Source organism: Rattus norvegicus, chromosome Y (assembly GCF_021556685.1).
Source record: "Rattus norvegicus strain SHRSP/BbbUtx chromosome Y, alternate assembly SHRSP_T2T, whole genome shotgun sequence".
NCBI classification, from domain to species: domain Eukaryota; kingdom Metazoa; phylum Chordata; class Mammalia; order Rodentia; family Muridae; genus Rattus; species Rattus norvegicus.
In genome coordinates, this window is record NC_141555.1 from 35,722,153 (window position 1) to 35,742,961 (window position 20,809).

Consider the following 20,809-nt stretch of genomic DNA (forward strand, 5'->3'; position numbering starts at 1 on the left):
TCTGGATTGCAGGGTAGAGTCAGGACTTGGTTTTTGGCTGGCAGCACAATTGATAGTCCAGTATTTTGGTGGAGGATTTTCCATCAGAAGCCTTAGCTTTACCACAGAGGCTAGATCCCAGTTAAAAATCATAGTCAGTCAACAGTTTGCCAGATCTTGTGCTCCAAAGAAAGGAGCAGTTCATTTAGTGATGATTTGGTGATGACTCTAATTCATTTCAGAGTCATAGATATTACCAGCATATAGAAAACCACAAAACCCATTGTCAAACACCAATATTCTCTGCATTGCCCACAGTCACCATAGTAATATCAGTGTTGAGCTCTACAGTATGATTTTTTTCTCTTTCCTGTTGTTGCAGCTTATAAACCTTGTTTCTTTGACCCACAGAGAAGTTTCAAATAAAATAATGACAAACTTTTGCATTGAAAGCTATTGGTGACTTGTAGTTGTAGTTAAAAATGAGGACCTCAAGCAATCTTCACTCAGTCCTCTTCTTTTAGGATTGGGTTGATTAGCTATTGCTTTTGCTTTTGGTTTCATTTTGGTGATTTTTTGTTTTCTTTTGTTTTCTTTTTCTTTTTGTTCTTTTCTACATGCAGTGATCAAGAGTGGTTAGAAGAATTTCAAGTACAAATTCAGATGGCTGGAAAGAGACCAGTCTTTCTAACAGGTCCACATTGTTTGCTGTACTAGGGATTTTTCTCTTGCCTTTAATGTTGCCCATTTCCACTTTTTGGATCCTTTTATCCTGGCATAATTAATACTACATATATATTATAATTATTTAAATTTCAACTCTGAATCTAAGTGCTCTATCTCCCTCCCAAAACCAGAGACATGGATTGAGTCTTGTTTGCTATCGTTTTGATTCTTAGATCGGGAATCATCCTGCGAACACTGAAGGTCCTATTCCCAAATTGATTCTGTATAGTTCAATAAAGATGCTCTTGGCCAATCAGTTGTGTGGATTTCTACCAACAGGCTAGTAGACACAAGGGTGGAGAAAAGATTTAGGGTGGAGCAAGAGTTACCAGTCATGTGAGATCTAGTATGGAGTGGCCATTGGTGTAGCAGGCAGGATGTTAAAAACACAGTAAGATGAGTGCATATTTGGGGTGCTGAGCTATGACTAATGTCAATTGAGAAATTGAGTTAGGGCAGTTTTAGAGGTGTTGAGAAGGGGGTAAAAAGGACAGCTTGCTATTTGGTAGAGGCTTAAAAAAACATGACAATAGAGCTAAAGCACATCAAAAGTTCCTAAGCATATGTGGCTTTCAAGTGCATTGTAAGGGAACTTGAACAGCTCTGGTAGCTTGGAATTCCTGGAGCTTAAAGTGAGGCAGTAGGAACAACCTTCTGCAGAGTATTATGAGAGCAATCCATGACCATAAGGAGCATGTGCAAAGTCATCTTGACCATGAGAGTTAGACTGTCCCACATGTATCTTTTGATTATAACCATTTCTTCTTTGTGATCTTTTAGTGTTCCATTTGCTTAAAACTATTACTGAAAAGGGTAAAATGATTCTAAAGGCTACTCTTCATTGTCAACTATTCATTGGAGATTAATTAAACCCCAACGATAGAGGGAATATGTGAAGAATTTCTGCATAATATAAGGTCAATGTCAAATGAACTTCTTATATGTATCTTTGTGGTAAGATGTTTCAACTTTAACCTAGATCTTTATCAAGAAATGTTCTTTCTATTATTTTTTCAGGCATCTGCAGATACATCCTTTTGAGGAATGAATTCTTCTTACTGGAGATTATAGAGGGGACCTGCATTTCAGTGATAATTAAACGTCACTTCAAGACATCAAAGCAAAATATCAAAGTGAGAATGGAATAAATTTATTAAGACAGTGTTTTGCAAACAACTTCTTTCACAAACATCTTTGGCAGGAGAATTCTGAAATTTTGCATTTCCTATTTGACTTTGCTGGTACTCTGACAGAATCAACTCTCAATTGTTTGGGACTTTACGGGGAATTAAACACTACAAACAGAGATGAATGCATCATATGCTCTGCCGTCTGTGTTAATATGGCTTCAGTGAAGAACAACTATGCTACAGCTATTCTTCTGTTTTTTCAAATATTATCCTCATACAAAGTGTGGAATCTAAGGGTTGCTGGATGGATAGGTCGAGAACACTGGCTGAGAGCTACAAACGCAGAAGTGGGATGGTACATGCTTGGGGCGTAAAAAGCCTGTGTGTAGATCATAAACAACTTCAAAATATTCATTGCTTTAATAATTACTTGGAAGTGGACTTCTGTAAAATGACTTCAGCAGACCAGCATGGTAGAGAAACAGTAACTGATTCCCTGGAGATTTAAATGCACTGGATTGTGAAACATGGACTTAGAGGTAGAGACAAGTCAGTGAATGAAGACTGGATTATCAATCCTCTGTTGTCTCTTAAGTTTCCCTGCCCCATGGTTTGAGGCCTACAGCAAAAGATTTTTTGGAATGAGGAATAGAATGAAAGCCAATTTGTTGAAAATCCCAGTCATAAGAAAATACTGACATCATCAGTGACAAACATCAAGTCTCAGCATGGCTTCAGCATGTCTGAATGTCTGCTGTCAGCATGGGCTTTTACTGCCATCCCTTTAATAAATGCAGAGCTCCAATCTGCTTCAGCCACATCATCATCTCTTCATTCTGTTGCAGGTAGATTAGATCACTGTGTCTGCCTATGCAGTCTTTCTCTACATATAAGGACCCAAGGAACAATTCTCACTCCAGGGAGCTGTTGAAAGTAATCTTGAATTGCATTGGTGTTGTTAGTAGATGTAATGCCTTCAAATCCCAGAAGACCATGTTTGCAAAGGAGTTGATTGAGGAAGTCTTGGGTATTTCAGTATTAGGGGCAGGTTGGATCGATGAACAGGACCGCCTTCCAGACTAGATCTTGCAGTTCACATACACGTGAGCCATGCTGACAGGGTGCAGCTTCCAAGAAAAGAATGTTCAGTTGAAGATATTGGTCTGTTTGAGAATGGCAAACCCAATGTATTCTAAACCATGCATTCTATTTGAATCCCCGTAGAAAACATGGAAGAAAGAAGCCTTTACTTTTTCATTTTTGCACTCACAGTGATACCAAATCCTCATAGACATTAGAACCTGCATACTGAATATTTATCCATATGTCAATGACCAGATAAGACATCTTGCCTTTTGGACTAATAAACTAATGGATTCTAGGACTTTAAAAATAGTCAGTCATTGTTAAATTATGTGTTCCATAGTCTGTGATCATTGTGACTAGTCCGATTTCTCTGTACAGAGAGATTCATCCTTTACTGTCTGTTGGGGAACACCAACTACTACACCAGATATCTAGAGAAGACCTTTTATGGCATTTTGTCTCTAGTAAGAGTTTCAGGTCAGTTACAAATTTCCAATGGCCACATTACCTTAGTCGGATTTTCATATGATGCTTTGATACAGTCCTTCTTTTTTTCTATAGTTCTTGGCAACATAATTAAAATAGCAATTGTAAACTATTAAAGAAATGCACAGTAATCTATTTGCATGAATGCAGCAGAGAGGATTATAGGATAAACAAGAATTGGAAAGCAAGATATCCTTCCTTCCTAGGACCAAGACCAGGAAATCTTAACTATATAAAAATCTGAGACAAGTTGTCTGAAGTTTGTTCTTTTCTTCAATCATGGGGATCCTAGTGAAGGAGCTCAAGTCTGAAGAGTTGGCAAAAATTACCTTCATTTCTGATCCAGGTCAACTGCTGAATACCTCATTCATGGACCTGAAGAAACTCTGTATCCATCCTTCTATAATGTGTATATATCAATGTATCATTCATAGAATGGACACTTTACTGTTGGTTTGAAAGCAACAATTTGTCCCTGGAGAGACACAGATTTCTTCTTTCGCACATTATTTGACAGGCTGATGGTGGGTCTCATAAGTTCATTCCGGGATTTGCTTTACAATAATCATTCAGTTGTCTGGAAGAAACACTTTTTAATGTAGTGAGATCTACTAGAACAATATCAACCATCATCTTCCATTCCCAGTTTAATGCTGAATCATTCTCCACTAATTGTCTGTGGTCTCTGATGACAGCAGCATCTCCACAGACTAGTCTGAATATTGCTCTTAGCACTGCATTTAGGATACATCAATGTGATTTCCTTACCACTTTCATTCCCAGGAGAGTTTTTCAATTCATTTCATCTGATGCGTCTAATCTACATTGTCAGCCAGGATGAGTTTTGAGAGTTTTTCTAAAAAAATAAAGAAAAAATGGAAGAAATGAAAGAAAGGAATCCGGCAAGTATATCTCACCAATTGACTCAGAAATCTAAAGTGTTAGTCAGTGGAAATACTAGTGGAAAGTCTGAGATCATGAAGTCTCAACTAGAAGCACTTCTCTCTCCAAGATATTAGTGTAAGAGAGAAACTGCACTATTGGTATCCAAAGAATGGAGAAGTTTACTCTGAGCAGAGGACACAATACTTGCCTTTTATTTCTTACTTAGGACCTTTTTATAATTGACAAAAAGAATAAATGCAATGAGCTCTCAGTAAAACATCTGTTACCTTCAAAATTCTTGGCATTTTGAATAAAGAAATGAATGATATAAAAACTCTGACTTCCAGGAGCCATAAGAACTGCAAAGTCCAGATGTTTCTGAGAGGCTCGCAGCTCTAGATTCCCATATGCAGAAGGCTCAGAACAAGTCTATCTCTTCAGTGATCCTACTCAACTCCTACAAGGACTCACTGAGCTTTCCGAAGTACCATGTATTTCATCCTTTTTTTATAACAAGACAGAAGACCACCTTCCTTCTTCCCATCTCTGATCTCATCATCCTCTTCCTTCTCACTCCACAATGACTGTTTACTCTCGATTAGAGTTAAATTAGTAAACACTAGAGGTACTGAAGGGATATCTGAAGGGAGTTGCAGTCACGACAACACTTGTGACATCACAGAAGAAGCTAGTCCTCTCCAGGTTTCAATAGATGTTTCAGGGAGGGCCTACTGATTATGTCATTGTGATGTGCCATGGCTTACCTGTTAAACATCTTTCCTTACATTGACCAGATTCAAGGGTGCCCATTCCACGTATGTCTCATGTGCCACAGTAGAAACCTTTATGTACTCCATCTCTCTAAAGGTAGAGACTTCTCCTTGCTTTATTAGCAGTTACAAACTTGGGATGGAGAAAGGTAGTCAGTGGCTTGGCATGGGTAGAAAAGATTTTGGAACATCTAGTGTAGAAGATTCTTCTAGATAATATTTTTATTCTCAGGTTCATTCCTGAGATATAGAGTTCAATTTTCTTGGTTATCTATGTATCACAAAGGCCAGTATTTTCCCTACAGACCTTTAATTAAATGAATATTGTATATCACTTTCTTATTGTACTTTCCTTGACAGGGGACTTCATAAATATTCCTGAATGTGTACTGAAAAATTCTTTTTTCCTATTCCATTATCTGCAACAAAGTGATTTTGGCAACAAAGTGTGCCCAGCTATAGAGTGAGAATAACAGTGTGAGTACTGTGTACTCACTTCAATTAATAAACTCCTAAAAGCTTCTTTTATGTAAAAATTACCAGGCATCAGAAAAGCAAAGGGCAACATGGACTACAGAATTCGGTTCTCTAGTCCCATTTGATATCAAACCTGCACTACCTATCTTCCTGTGTTCCCATGGCCAGAATTAAGGGTTTTGGATGTTTTATCATTATTCGTCCTTAAGTAGCAACCTTAGATACAGGAGGATAGGCAGGGAGAAGAATGACATGTTTATCAGTCAAACCTCAAACTCAATATGTTCATAATACAGGAGGGAGTCTATTTGACATTGTCATTTCTGAATTCTACATTCTTGACCTAGTTTGGCAGATTCTATGTTAATATTCCACTGAACCACCTAGCTGTAGGAGCCACCAAAAGTGTGTATATATAAATACACACAAACACACACATCTGACACCAAAATGATATAAAATTGATGAACCTAAGAACTGCAATCGGCCAGGAATCATATATAGACATTTCCTGAGAGACACTGCTAGAGTATATGAAATACAGAGGTAAATGATAGTGGCAAACCCATGAACTGAAAATGGACTTCTTGTTGGTAAATGTTGAGAAAGGATTACAAGATCTGAATGGGGCTTTAATCCCCACAAGGACAATGCCAATACACGAAACCATTCTGGTACTAAATCAATATTCAAAGACTGCTCATGGGCAGACCAATGTCTCCAACTACAAATGTAGCAGAAGATGGCCTTCGTGACACCAATGAAAAAAGAGGCCCTTGGTCCTCCCTAGATTTGATTCCCAGTTCAATAGACTGTCAAGAGGCAGTAAGGGGGGTTATTGAAAAAGGGGAGGGGGGCAGGTTAGGGCTCTTATGGACAGGAAACTGAGAAAGGAAATTACATTTGAAATGTAAATATAGAAGTATCCAATTAGAAACGCAATAAAAATTCCTAAAGAAATGATAGAGTTAAAAGAAAAGAAAACTGTCAATGAATCACACATATTGACACAGAAATCTAACTGTCAGGGAATGGTAATCAGAGAAATACTAGTGAAAAGACTGAGATGATGATGTCTGAACTAGATGCACATCTCTGTCCCAGATATCTGCGTCAGAAACAAAGTGCACTATAGGAATCCAAATCAAGGAGGAGTTTACCTTGAGATGACATGACGATACAATACTTGTTGTCCCTCCTTCCTCAGGACTATTTTTCCTGGGGAAAAAGAATGAAAGCCATTAGCTCTCAGAAAAACAACTGTAAACTTCCGAATACCTGACTTTTGGAATAAAGAAATTAATGATAAACAACCTCTGACTTCCAGGAACCATAACAAGCAATGAAATCCAGATGCTACCGAGAGGCTCCCACCTCCTGAATCCCATATGGGGAAGGCTCAGATCAAGGCTATGTGTTCAGTGAACCCTCACAACCCCTACACAGCACTCCTTGTGCTTTCCCATGTACCACATATTTCTTCGTTTTTTAAACTAAAACTTCCTAGGCCAACTTCCTTCTCCCCATCTCTGATATCTACATCTTCTTTGATCTTCCTCACAAATAGCTGTTTACACTGAAATAAAGGCCAATTAATAAACCCTAGAGGTACTGAATGAATGTCTGAGAGGCAGTTGCAGTCTGGAAAACACTGTGAAATCACAGGAGAAGCTAGGGATCTCCAGTATACAAGAGATTTTTCAGGGCCAGCCTAATGATGATGTCACTGAGAACTGCCATGGCCTACCTGCTAAAGAGCTTTCTTTATATTGACCAGATTCTAAGGTGACCTTTCCAGGTGTGTCTCCTTTGACACAGTGGACACATTTATGTAGAACATCACTCTAAAGCTAGACAGTTCTCTTTGCTTTATTAGTGGTTACATGCTCTAAATGGAGAAAGTTATTACGGGTTTCGCATGTGTAGAAAAGATCTAGGAACATGGGATGTAGGACAATCTTCTGGATTATAATTTTATTCCCAGTTCCATTCCTGTGACAAACAGTTCAATTTCCTAAGTTCTATCTGTTTCCCAAAGGCCATTGTTTCCCTACAGATATTTAATTGAGTGGATTTTGTATTTCATTTTCTAATTGTTCATTCCTTGATAGGGCACATTATAGATATTCCTGAATATGTACTCAAAAATTCTGTTTTGCAATTCTAGTTTTTTGCAATGATTTTCGCAACAAAGTTGCTCAAGCTAAAGAGTGAATGTAATAGTGTAAATATTGTGTTCCTACTTCAAGTGATAAACTCCCAAATTTTTATTTTATGCAAAAATTACCTGACATCAGTAAATCAAAGGACAGCATGGACTCTAGCATGCGGTTCTGTTGTCCCATTAGGTATCATTTCTGGAATATCTACCTTCCTGTGTTCCAAGGGTGAGACTTCAGGCTTTTGGATATTTTACCATGATTCTTTATTCAGGCCATACAAAAGTTACAGGATGATGGGAAGGGAGAGGAATGCCTTGAGGCCCAGTAAAAGCTCAACTTCGATAGGCGCATAAGAACAGGAGGGAGTATATTTGGTATTGGCATTTGTGGATTCTCCATTCTTGACCTAGGACCTCTGAATCCATGTTAAAATTTCAACTAACTTCATAGATGTATAAGCCATCAAATATATGTACATATATATATAAATAGATATAGATAAATAGATATAGATATATAGAGATAGAGAAGAGATGGAGCTAGAGACAGAGGCAAAGATAGATAGATAAATATATGCATAGATAGATAGATAGATAGATAGATAGATAGATAGATAGATAGATAGATAGTTAGATAGATGGATAGATAGATAAATAGATCAGACACCAAAACTAGATATGATTCAGATTAATAAAGCTAAGAAGTGCATGCTGCCAGTAACAGGTTATAGATCTTCCCTGAGAGACACAACTAGAGCATGTCAGTTACCGAATTGAATGCTAGTGGCAAACCAGAGAATTGTAAACGGACCTCTTGTTGATAAATTTTCAGAAAGGATTACAAGAGCTGAAGAGGCTATCAACCCCATCAGAACAATGAACAAGAACTTTCTGGTACTATACAGATAATCAAAGACTGTACATGGACAGACCTATTGCTCCAACTGCATATGTAGCAGAGGATGGCATTGGTGGACACCAAAGGAAGGAGAGGACCTTGGTCCTCCCTAGGTTTGACTCCCAGTTCAAGGATATGTCAAGGGAGAGTAATGGTGGTTTAAATGTCAAGGAATGGAAACATTTAGGTCTCTTATGGAGAGGAAACTGGGAAAGGAAATAACATTTAAATGTAGATATAGAAATATCCAAAAAATATTAAAATTAGCTTAAATTAAAAAAAATTATGAAAGAGATAAAAGTAAATAAAACTGCAAGGTAATCAGACATATTGATTCAGAAATCTAGAGGGACACTGTTAGGGAATGGTAGTCAGCATAACACTAGTGGAAAGACTGATATGATTAAGTCTGAACTAGAAGCATTTCTCCCTCCCAGATATCAGTGTCAGACACAAACTACAGTGTAGAAATCATGTACACGAAGGAGTTTACTCTGAGCTGAGGATACAATACTTGTCTTTCCCTTCCTCCTCAGGACTTTTTCCTTCTGGAAGAAAAAATAGAAGCCATGTGCTCTCAAAAAAAAAAAAAAATAAAAAAAGCTGTACCCATCCCAACACCTGACTTTTGGAATAATGAAATTAATGATAAAAAAAAACCTCTGACTTTCAGGAACCATAACAAGCAAGGAAATCCAGTTGCTACTAAGAGGCTCCCACTTCCTGAATCCCATATGTGGAAGGCTCATGTGTTCAGTGAACCCTCACAAACCCTACACGGCACTCACTGCACTTTCCCATGTACCACATATTTTTTTCATTTTTTTCAAACTAAAACAGAGAGCCAACTTTCTTCTACTCATTTTTGTTATATACATCCTCTTTGTTCTCTTTCCCAAATGGCTGTTTGCACTGAAATAGAGGCCACTTAGTAATTCCTAGAGGTACTGCAGGAATATATGTGATGCAGTTTTTTGTGACATCACAAAATAAGGGCTCTCCAGGGTACAAGAAATTTTTCAGGGAGGGTCAAATGATGATGTCAGTGAGAACTGCCATGGCCTACCTCCTAAATAGCTTTCCTTACATTGACCAGATTCGAGTTTGCCTTTTCCAGGAATGTCTACTCTGACACATTGGTAACATTTATGTACTACATCTCTCTACAGCTGGAAACTTCTCTTTGCTTCATCAGTGGTTACAGGCTCTACATGGAGAAACTCAGTTAGGGGCTTGTATTGAGTAGAAAAGATCTAGGAACATGGGATGTAGGAGATTCTTTTGGATAATAATTCTATTCCCAGTTCCATTCCTCTGACAAACAGATCAATTTCCTATTTTTTCCCTGTTTCCCACAGGCCATTTTTTCTTTACAGATGTTTAATTGAGTGAATATTGTATTTCATTTTCTAATTGTTCATTCCTTGAAAGGGGTCTTTATAGATATTCCTGAATGTGTACTCAAGTATTCTGTTTTCAAATTCCAGTTTTTTGGCAATGATTTTGGCAACAAACGTGGCTAAGCTATGAAGTGAATTTAACAGTGTAAATATTGTGTACCTACTTAAAATGATAAACTCCCAAATTTGTATTTTATGCAAAGAAATAACTGCCTGAGTAAATCAAAGGACATCGTGGACTATGTAGTCCCATTAAATATGATCTCTGTAATATCAACCTTGTCGTGTTCCAAGGGTGAGATTTCAGGGTTTTGGATGTTTTAAAATGATTCTTTCTTCACGCCAAAGATAAGATACAGGAGGATTGGCAGGGAGGGAAGAACTAGAGGTCCAATGAAACCTCAACTTCATTAGGGTCATAAGAATAGGAGCGAGTCTATTTGGCATTGCCGTTTGTGGATTCTACCTTCTTGACATACCTGCTCAGAATCCATGTTAAAATTGCACGTAATCTCATAGTTGTAGGAACCACCGATATATATATATATATATATATATTTCAGCCACCAAAACTAGATAACTAGATAAGATTGATGAAGCTAAGAAGCACATTCTGTCAGGAACCAGATATAGATCTTCCCTAAGTGACACAAAAAGAGCATGTCAAATACAGAAGTGAATGTGTTGTTGCAAAAATATAAAAATAAAAAAGTTGTCTTATATCCCGCTATCTCTGGCACTGTAGTTTCCCAAGTCTCTGCTAGATATCTTGGTTGAATACATCACCACTCCTCAGCTGCCCAGTGTCTCTTATTGCCACACATGTTTTTACACTCAAAGCCTCACATGAAAGAACACACAACACAATAATCTTTGACCCAATTGATAAGATATAGTAGCCCACATAAGCATACAAAGCCTGGTACGATCCATACCTTAGGGACAATAATAACAACCAGTAAATACACAGAGCAGTATCTTAAATTCACCTGCCATGGCTTCTCACCCTCTCCTCTTCCTGTCTCTCCTTTTTCCTCTAGTCTCTTCTACTTCCTTCAAACTTCATTCCTGCCCATACTTCCTTCTCTTCCAATAATAGGCCTGCTTCTATCCTGTACCTGCCCCTCACCTGTACTTCACAAATTTAATGTGAAAGCTGTTCTGTAGAATTCACCTGAGTTCTGAGTACAGGACAAGGCAGCTGTCCTTGGAGCAGTGGATTAGCATCAAAATACAGATAACTTTAGTGTAAACAACGTTTCACCCTTTTTGTCCAGTTAAACAGACTTTTCATTTATATATATATATCAATTGAGTAAGATTATTACTATTCTACAATTTATAAAGCATTTGATATACTCAAAACCCAGTCTGTCACTATATCAGTTAGAAAGAGCATTTAGTTCTTCATTCCAGCTTCAGAAAGGCTTAAAATCTATATTATGTCTTGGCTAGCTTGTATACTATCTGATAACTATCCAGTAAAATATGTATATTCAGAGTTATACAGCCTGATAAGCAATGAGGCTATAATCAGTCTCCTACCCCGTCAGAAATCTGAGAGTGACCAAATATCTATACACATAGGATGTCTTAGAGGGCTTCTAGAACTGAGAGGTTGTAGAGACAAATCTCCAATAGCACAATCCCCTGTTAGCAACATGTGAGCTTAAGTCTTCAGCCTTCTGACACAAGATCAACTGACAGCCTATTGAAAGGCAGACTTGGAAGGGCTGATTACCCTGTATTGGCAGGGTTTATCCCTCAAATCCTCTGCATAATTTGTCCTTTTCTGGATAGTATTAATCTGCATATGAAACAGGCATTTTTTTCCAGTGACTACCTAGCCCCAAAGTATTGCCTCATTTGGAGGTAGAGATGTTCAAATTCTTCATTAAATTTGCCAAAGGGGAACAGTTAGGAGAAGATATGACTCAACAAAAGATACGTAATAACTTTAAATCTCAAATTTTGTGGATTTCTTACATTTTTGAAAAGCATCTATCTATCTAAGACAATCTGGACTGTTGTCTTTATATCTTAATTTTTTCTTGATAGTACTCTTACAAAGTCAGATGCATGACTTTAATATTTCAATATTAACTCACAGGTTTAATCAACTCAGAAGTGTGTAATGACAAAAATAATAGAACTGGCTCTTGTAATTTTAATTTTATTCCAATTATTTCTATACCCAAACAAAGATAAGATTAAGCTTAGTTACCAAATACGATTATGACTGTATAACTAAATCTAGCTTATTCTTCCCTGCTAAATTTCAACCAATTTTCAATTCTTTATAAAAACATCTTTAGAATAACCACTTCCAGCCCCACCCCACAAATTCCAGGTAATTGAGAAAACGGATCCACCATAACTTCTTCAAGTTCTACATGGGCGTTGAGATATCCTTAGGTGTAGAGGGTAGGAAAAATGAAACAATTGCGATAGCCGATATGTCCTGACTGGACCCAGCTGAAATTCACTGAAACCAGGATTCCAAGTAGGTACACTCTACAAAATACAACTCTCAGGAAAAAGTTTAAGAATCGATATATCTTTTGTTTGATTCTCCTGAATATATATTTGATAGCCGTCTACTGATATCAAACCTGATCAGTATGACTCTGTGAGGTTTCCAGAATCCTAATCACAATTTTTAAAAACACAAGGACAAAATCTTTCTTCCAAAATACTCTGTTTCTTAATCTGAAACCAGAGAAGCTTGTATCTTGCACTCTCTCCCAGAGTAATAATATAAGCATAAAACTCAAAGTCACACCCATCCTGAAGATTAAACAATTTTTAAAAAAGGAATTTAAGTATAAAATGAGCCTGATATAACTCAGTACTTGGTGATATCAGGAAATAAACCCAAAGTTCCCATGGAGCCCATGTTAAGAGAATTTGAACTTGCTATTGTCGTAAATATCAAAAGTAACCACAAATCATCGCTAAGCGTCATCAACGAGCCATATAGTGGGATAATTCATAAAACTAATCGAATACCTTCTATCAATTCTAATATCAATAAGAAAACTTCAAACCAGGACTTTTGCCCAAAATATCTCAGTCTGTTAAGCTCTCTACCTGAAGCCACAGATTTTTCTTTATCGTTAATAACTTCTACAATATATGTCTGCATTCACTTTCCCTGTTGTTACAGACATTTCATCAAAACTCTCTACTTGGTAGTACCTAATTTTTCCCTAAGTTCTGAGCAGTAGATGAAAATCCCCACCTGATTCAGGTAATCTCTCTACTCTCTTCTTTCTTAAATAAAACTTAATCACTTGTTAATAATACCTTAATAGAAGAAGTATCTTGTGTAACTAGGATTTCTACACCAAATTCCCCTGTGGAGCCTATGTTAAAAAGAAAATATGTATCCTGAAAGACTTACTAAACAACTCTCATTAAAAAGCAGCTTTAATCTCTTAACTCTCTGTCACACAGCAGGGGACCAACAGCCTGTCAGCCCTTGCTTCTTCCCCATATTTGTTTTATATTCTGCTCTTAAGTTATCAAGAATTAATATGGCACAGGTGTCCTCTTACTTAGAAAATAAAAAGGTTCTCTCAACTTTTTGATTACTAGTGGATTCTTGCCCATCACCTTGTTTTGCCATCTGTTGTTGTTAAAAAAAAAGAAAACTTGTCTTTTACCATGCTATCACTAGCACCGTAGTGTCCTAATATAATAGGTAGATATCTTGGTGAAAACACATCCCTACTCCCTGTCAGCCCAGTGTCCCTTGCCGCCACACACTTTCCTATACTCAATCCCTCACATAGAAAACACACATCACAAAAATTTTGACCTAATTGCTAAGATATAATTGCGCACTTAAATATACAAAGCCCTTTACCATCCATCCCTTAGGAACATTATAATAACCCGTAAATACACAGACCATAATTGTAACCTCACCTGCCATGACTTCTCACCCTCTCCTCTTCCTATCTCCCCTTTTTCCTCCAGTCTCCTCCTCTTTCTTCAAACATCTCTCTCACCCATTCTTCCTTCTCCTCCAATGACCTCCTTCTTTACATGGTAAAGAAAAGTTCTTTACATAGTACAAGTAAAGAAAACAAATTACTCCCAAAGCCTCCTTCTATCATGTACCTGCCCCACACCTGTACTTTACAAATTCAATGGGGAGGTGGTTTTGGTGAAGTCACCTGAGTTCTGAGTACATGAGTAGGCAGCTGTCCTTGGGGCAGTGGAATTAGCATCAAAATACAGATAACTTCAGGGCAAACCACAGCAAATAGCTTTGATATCCTAGTGAAATCTTTCAAGCCAAGTAAAACTGCAAATGTGATAATGTTCTAGTTTCTTCTCATGCTTGATGCTGAAAAGAGTGATAGTGTATGAGAAGAATTATTACATAGTACACGTAAAATAAACAAATTACTCCCAAGGCCAACAAGGCTCATAAGTAAGCAATTTGTTATAGAGTAACAAAGAGTAAGCAAAGTAGTTTTCTCATTCGGTTTCCATTCACTGTAGGCAGCATTTTGAATTTACAGAGAAATGGTTGATATTGTATCATTTATCTTTAAAAGTACTCTAATAAGAATCTTTTAAAAAGCACAAATCTAAATATGTGTATAAAAATGTCATATCTACTTTAAATGATCAGAATGCACACCTGTGATTGTCAATCCTTATTAAATCCTATCAGAGAGCTGAGGGTACAACTGAGACAGAAATCAGTCCTCAACAGTCCAGCATGTGTGACAGTCACACCATTAGCCTGTGCCACCATTGTTCTTGATCCCTGGCCTTAAAAAGTCCCTGTCTTTTCGAACTTCAAATTGTTCCCTAATTTTTTTTTTACATCAGAGGCAGTAGTTAAAACATGTTAGCCAGCTTAACAAACAATTTTATTTTTCCAAATTCTTTTTAAGGGTGCTGGTCGTCACTAATTATTCTACATTTCCTTTGGTGATGGTGGAAGCATTGGTCTTCCACAGAGGAAACTCCTCAAAGACCTCGACCACTATTATTGCAAATGCCAATGATGTTGCTCCCTGAGTGGTGGTAAGCTCCAGGAGGATTTTTATGTACTTCTGAGAATTAGAGAGATATGAGGGGAACAACCGAGCGAAACGCTGCATGAAGTTCTCAGTACAGTTGGTCCTTGGGGCTATGACTCACCAAAGAGCAATGAGGCTGTTCTAAAGAGTGGGCCATACCCCAGGATTTTTAAAATGTTGTGCCATTCCTCCTTCACAGCACTTGCCAATACTCCATGTCAGAACCAAATTTGAACCATGCTTTTACCCTGGATAGAATTTCAAATACTATACTGAATAGGGAGAGTGGGCAGCCTTACCTTGTCCTTCACTTTAATGAATTGTTTTAAGTTTCTTTATATTTAGCTTGACGGTCATTACAGGTTTCCTCTCCCTTGCTTTTACTATGTTTCTCCATAGGACTTGTCTCCCTTATCACTCACACTCTTTTATCATGAAGTGGGGCTGGAATTGCTTTTTCTGCATCTAATGAGATTATCATGTAATTTTTCCTTCAGTTTCACTTATAGTGGATTATACTGATGGATTTTCAGAATTTGAACCATCCCAACCTCCGACTAGAAATTAAAAATTACACAGCATAACCTACGGAAGTACTCGCCTGCATGCTCTAACAACCCCCCCCCCCGAAAAAAACAAAAACAACATGCAAACAAAAAAAAAATCATTCACCCTACAGAACAGATTTTATACTAACATACACACTCAAACATCCCACCCAAAAAAAACAAAAAACCAAAATACATGCAAGCAAGAAAACCCTGCACCCACAACATCAAAATAGCATGAAGTTAATATCACTGGTCATTAATACCGTTAAGCATTAGTGGCCTCTATTCAACAACAAAAGGACAGAGGTTAAAATAATGGATGTAAAAACAGGATCTGTCATTCTGTTGCATTCAAGAAGCACACTCCAGCAATTGAGATAGACATAACCTTAGACTAAGGTGTTGGAACATATTTTCCAAGAAATAAAACAAGAAACAAGATGGTGTAGCCACTCTGACATCCAGCAATCAGACTTCCAAACAAAAGTAATCAAAAGAGAAGGGGAAGGACACTTCATATTTATTAGAGGAAAAACCCACCAAAATGGCATCTCAATTCTGGATGTCTATATCCCAAAGACAAAAGTAGCAACATTGGTGAGAGAAATATTGCTGAAGCTCAAATATCACATCGAACCTCACACATTAATAGTGGGAGACATCAATGTCCCATCTCACCAAGGGCAGGTCATTGAGACAGAAACTAAAAATAAAACAATAAAAATAGAATATATAACTGCCAGGGGTTTCAATTAATCTGACCTCACTCATATCTACAGAATATTTCACATGAACACAAAAGTACACACTATCTTTTCTGTACCTCATGGAACATTATCCTGAACTGATCATGTTCACCCTCAATAAACAAGTCACAACAGACACAGAAAGACTGTGCTAACCATTGGATCTTCTCAGATCACCATGGATTTAAACTGGACTTCAACAATAACAAAAAGTCTATAAACTCATGGATATTCAATAGCTTGCAACTGAAGAACCACAAGTTCAGAGAAGACTTGAAAAAAAAAGTTCCTAGAATTCAATGATAATGATGGCATATTGTCTCCAAACTTAAGGTACATAAGGAAAGCAGTGTAAGAGGAACGTGCACATGCAGCACAGAGCAATTTTATAAAGAAACTGGAGAGACCCCATACTAGCAGCTTCCCAGCACACATGAAATCTCTAGAATAAAAAGAAGCAAACACATATTAAAGGAGGGCATAGAAAGAAATGATCAGACTCAGGGTGAGAGTGATCCACCAGAAACAAAAAGAATACTAATATTAACAAAAACAAGAGCTAGTTCCTTGGGAAAATCAACCAGACAGACAAACCCTTAAATAGATAATGTAATACGAGGTAAGACAGCATCCAAATAACAAAATCAGAAATGAAGAGGGAGACACATCGATAGACAAATATGAAAGTCACAGAATCCTTAGGTCTCACTTCAAAAACCTGCTTTCTACAAAATTAGAATCTCTGAATTAAATGGATGTTTGTGTAGATGGATAACACTGACCACAGGTAAACTAAGGTAAGATAAACTATGTAAATAGCTGTACAACCCCTAAAAAGACACAAACAGTAATTGAAAGTTTAACCACTGAAAAATTCTCAGGGCCAGTTTCATTGAGCGCAGACTTCTACCAGATTTTCAAAGAATTCTCAACCTACTCCAAAACACAGAAACAGAAGGAAAATCACCAAACAGATTCCACGACACCACTGTCGCCTTGACACCGAAATCACAAAATGACTCAACAAAGAAAGAATTTCAGACGAATTTTCTTTACAGACAATGGTGGAAAAAATACTAGGTAAAATGCTCAAAAACAAAATGAAAAGCAAATCAAACTGCCATTCAGTGCAATCATGTAAGCTTTCTCCTGAGGATGCAGGAGTGGATCAATCTATGAAAGCCCATTAAAGTGATCCACCATATTAACAAACTTAACTGAAAAAAAAATTGTGCCCTCTGCACTTCAAATTAACGTGGGAGCTCCCCTTGGATTTAACTTTTTGGTAGTTGCATATCATAATATATATTTTTTTAATAAAATACATATATATTTTAATAAAGTAACATTAAATTGTTATATCCTAACATCATAATATATAACTAATATTAATATACTATGTTAATATTAACATGTATTTATACATTAAATTATTATATTAATAAGGTAAATATAATTAATATTAATATATTTTTTACTATATTAAATTAATATATATTGATATAATAATGTAACTGATATATTACATTAATATATCAAAAATAATATATTAATTATTAACATATTTAATATGATTTATTAATATTCACTATTACTCAATGGTGTGAAGGAGCAGAATTAAAGAAAGAAGGAAAAAATGAAAGACTATCTCTTAAATGCTGAAAATGCTTTTGACAAAATCCATCGTCGTTCCATATTTAAGGTCTCAGGGAGACCAGGGATGTCAGGCACATACCTAATATAATAAAATACTAAAATAAATACAAAAAATATTACATAAAATGCAATATAGCAAGCCAACAGTTAATATCTAAATAAGGGGTAGGGAAGCAAAAGGCAATTCTACTAAATTGGAGAATGAGAACAGACTGCACACCTCGCAGCATCCTTTCTGTAAAGTCCTTAAATTCCCAGCTAGAGCAATAAGACAACCAAAGGAGGTCAAGGGGATGATATCGCAAAAGGAGAACTCAGTGTATCACCATTCACACATCATATAATAGTGAACATATGTGATCCAAAAGTTTTACCAGAAATGACCTACATATGAAAAACACCTTCAGCCAAGTGGTTGGATGAAAAATTAAATGAAAATAATATGCCATGCAAATGACAGAGAGGCTGAGAAGAAATTATGGAAGACATGCCAATCACAATGGATATATATATATATATATATATACATATATATATATATATTATGAAATATAAATTAACTCTAACCTAGCACATCAGAAGCATATCTGGTGTGAACTCCAAGTCTCTGAAAAGAGACACTGAGGAAGGTAGCAGAAGACAGAAAGACCTCCCATGCTCACAGATGGGTAGGATTAAGAGAGTTAAAGAGGCCATCTTAATTTTGGGTGTAGATTCAAAGTTCCTATCTTGCAGTCAGGATGACATGGTTGCCAAGGTGCATGCAGGAGAAGAGGCAATCTTGCAGTCACATGTGGAGTCAAAGATGACATCATCTTGCTGTTTGGGTGTCACATGGTTGCTCATTGTGCACATGTGACATCATTGGCTGTGGAAGCAGGGTCAACCTGAAACATCTCTGGCTTTCTACCATGCAGATGGTGTTACAATTTCTAAATCACATCAATCACCAAAAATAACCAGGGTAAAAACCTGTGACAGAGGGATGGCAGCCATTACTGGAGAAGGAAATGGCTTTGATGTCCCTAAGAAAAAAACTGCTCATGCCATGGCCATTCAGGCAAAGCAAGCATAATGGGATGAGGAGATCTAGATTTAGAGACTGAATGTTTAATGTTTTCTTGGGAAATTTTAGCCTACTCACGATGGTTCACTGTTATCAGAAAATTTTTAAAGTGGAATAATATGCAGGTATGAGCAATAAGGACATTGTGAAGCTGCAGTTAACTAAGTGGAACAAGTTGAGAAACCTGAAACTCCTCTGGGTGAGATCATTGAAAACCTTGAGAAAAAGGAACATTGGGCATGGATCACTGAAGAAACAGATATCCACAGAAAATACAAGAGACATGACTGAGGAAGAAACAGCTGTATCTACTGGACTATGGAGCAATGGTTAGAGCCCCTACAAGGGGTGATCTCTATTAACAGAAAATTTGATTCAGAAATACTGTTGAGGAAAGCTTGTTGGAATTTCCAAACCCAATGACCCATAAAGAAAACACACAATCTGTTTATTATAATTATAATCTATAAACGTGTATTGGGTAGATCCAACGTTATCATAACTTATACTCCAACAATAAAACCCCTGCTACATGTGCATTCTTCAGGCCACATGGATTGTTTCCATCATTACTTCCTCCTCTTTTTCTTCAGTCCTCTCCCTTCCCCTCTTACCCTCTTCTGCCTCTCTACCTAACCCCACTGTCATACCTCCAGTACCAACTTTCCCCTCCGGCTATCTGTAATAGGCTCTAGCATTTACTGACCGGTTAAAATGGGAAGAAGTTTCATATGTGATCACCAGTGTCCATGATAGAGGGCTAGTTGGTGGGGGGAGACCTCCTTTGAGGAAGCAAATAAATATCAGGATACAAATTGCATTTGCTTGGGAAGAGCAAATCTGTATAATGCTATCAATATCTGTCCAGTGGATTGTGAGAAAATGGGGAATATTCTTCCTAAAGACCCAGCTATACTACAACTGGTCTTATATCTGAAAAGACCTCTGCCATGCAGAGAGTACATGTGCTCCATCATGATCCTAGTGGATTTCTTCATAATGAACAGAAAATAGAAATAAGCCAGATGCCCCTCAACCAAACAGTGGCTACAGATAATTTAGTTCATTTACACTATGAAATACTATACACATATGAAAAATTAGGACCCCAGCTCTGAAAAAAAAAAAAGAAAGAAAAATAAGGACATTGAGAAGCTGCGGTCAAGAAGATGGAGTGAGAAATTATTGTCCTGAATGAAGTAATTGAGACCCAAAATAACATGTATATATTCATTAAAAGAGGGTATTAGCCATTAAGTACAGAATTCACACACTAAGTTCTATGGAACCAAAGAGGATAAACAATAAGAAAGGGCCAAGAAAAATGTTTGAATTTCACTCAGAAGGAGGAACAAAGTAATGAGAAGAGGCAGTTGGAAGGAAAGGATTGGGTGACTGAGGGGATGGGAAGGTAAATAGGGTTTGAGAATCATTTCTTGGGAGAGATGAGCAAGAGGGACAGAGCGCCAAGAGAATAAACTGAAATCAGTGACTGTCCAGGGTTGGTACTATCTCTATGATTTGCCAGCAATCTGGGATGGGTGAGGATACCCTGGCGTCCATGAGGGTGACTTTAGCTGAGACTCGTAACAGTGGGGATACGGACACCGAAATGGTCAATTTCTGTAGCCACAGAGGACCCAAGGTGGAAGGATAAGGAACCAAACACATCCCCAAAATTTTGACCCAGAAATTGCCCCCTCTATAAGATACACACGGAGAGAGATGGAAGAGGAAATGAGGAAATGGC

General features: G+C 37.2%; 1 long non-coding RNA gene across 1 annotated transcript in view; it reads right to left on the reverse strand.

The window, feature by feature from the left end:
* Positions 1–596: 596 nt before the first annotated feature.
* LOC147998011 (uncharacterized) overlaps positions 597–20,809 on the reverse strand; it is a 38,703-nt gene continuing 18,490 nt past the window's right edge. Inside the window, exons 2-3 of the long non-coding RNA XR_015647312.1 lie at positions 6,700–6,757; positions 597–4,263 (exon numbers count right to left, since the gene is read on the reverse strand). This is a non-coding gene — a long non-coding RNA (uncharacterized LOC147998011). The remainder of the gene's footprint in view (positions 4,264–6,699; positions 6,758–20,809) is intronic.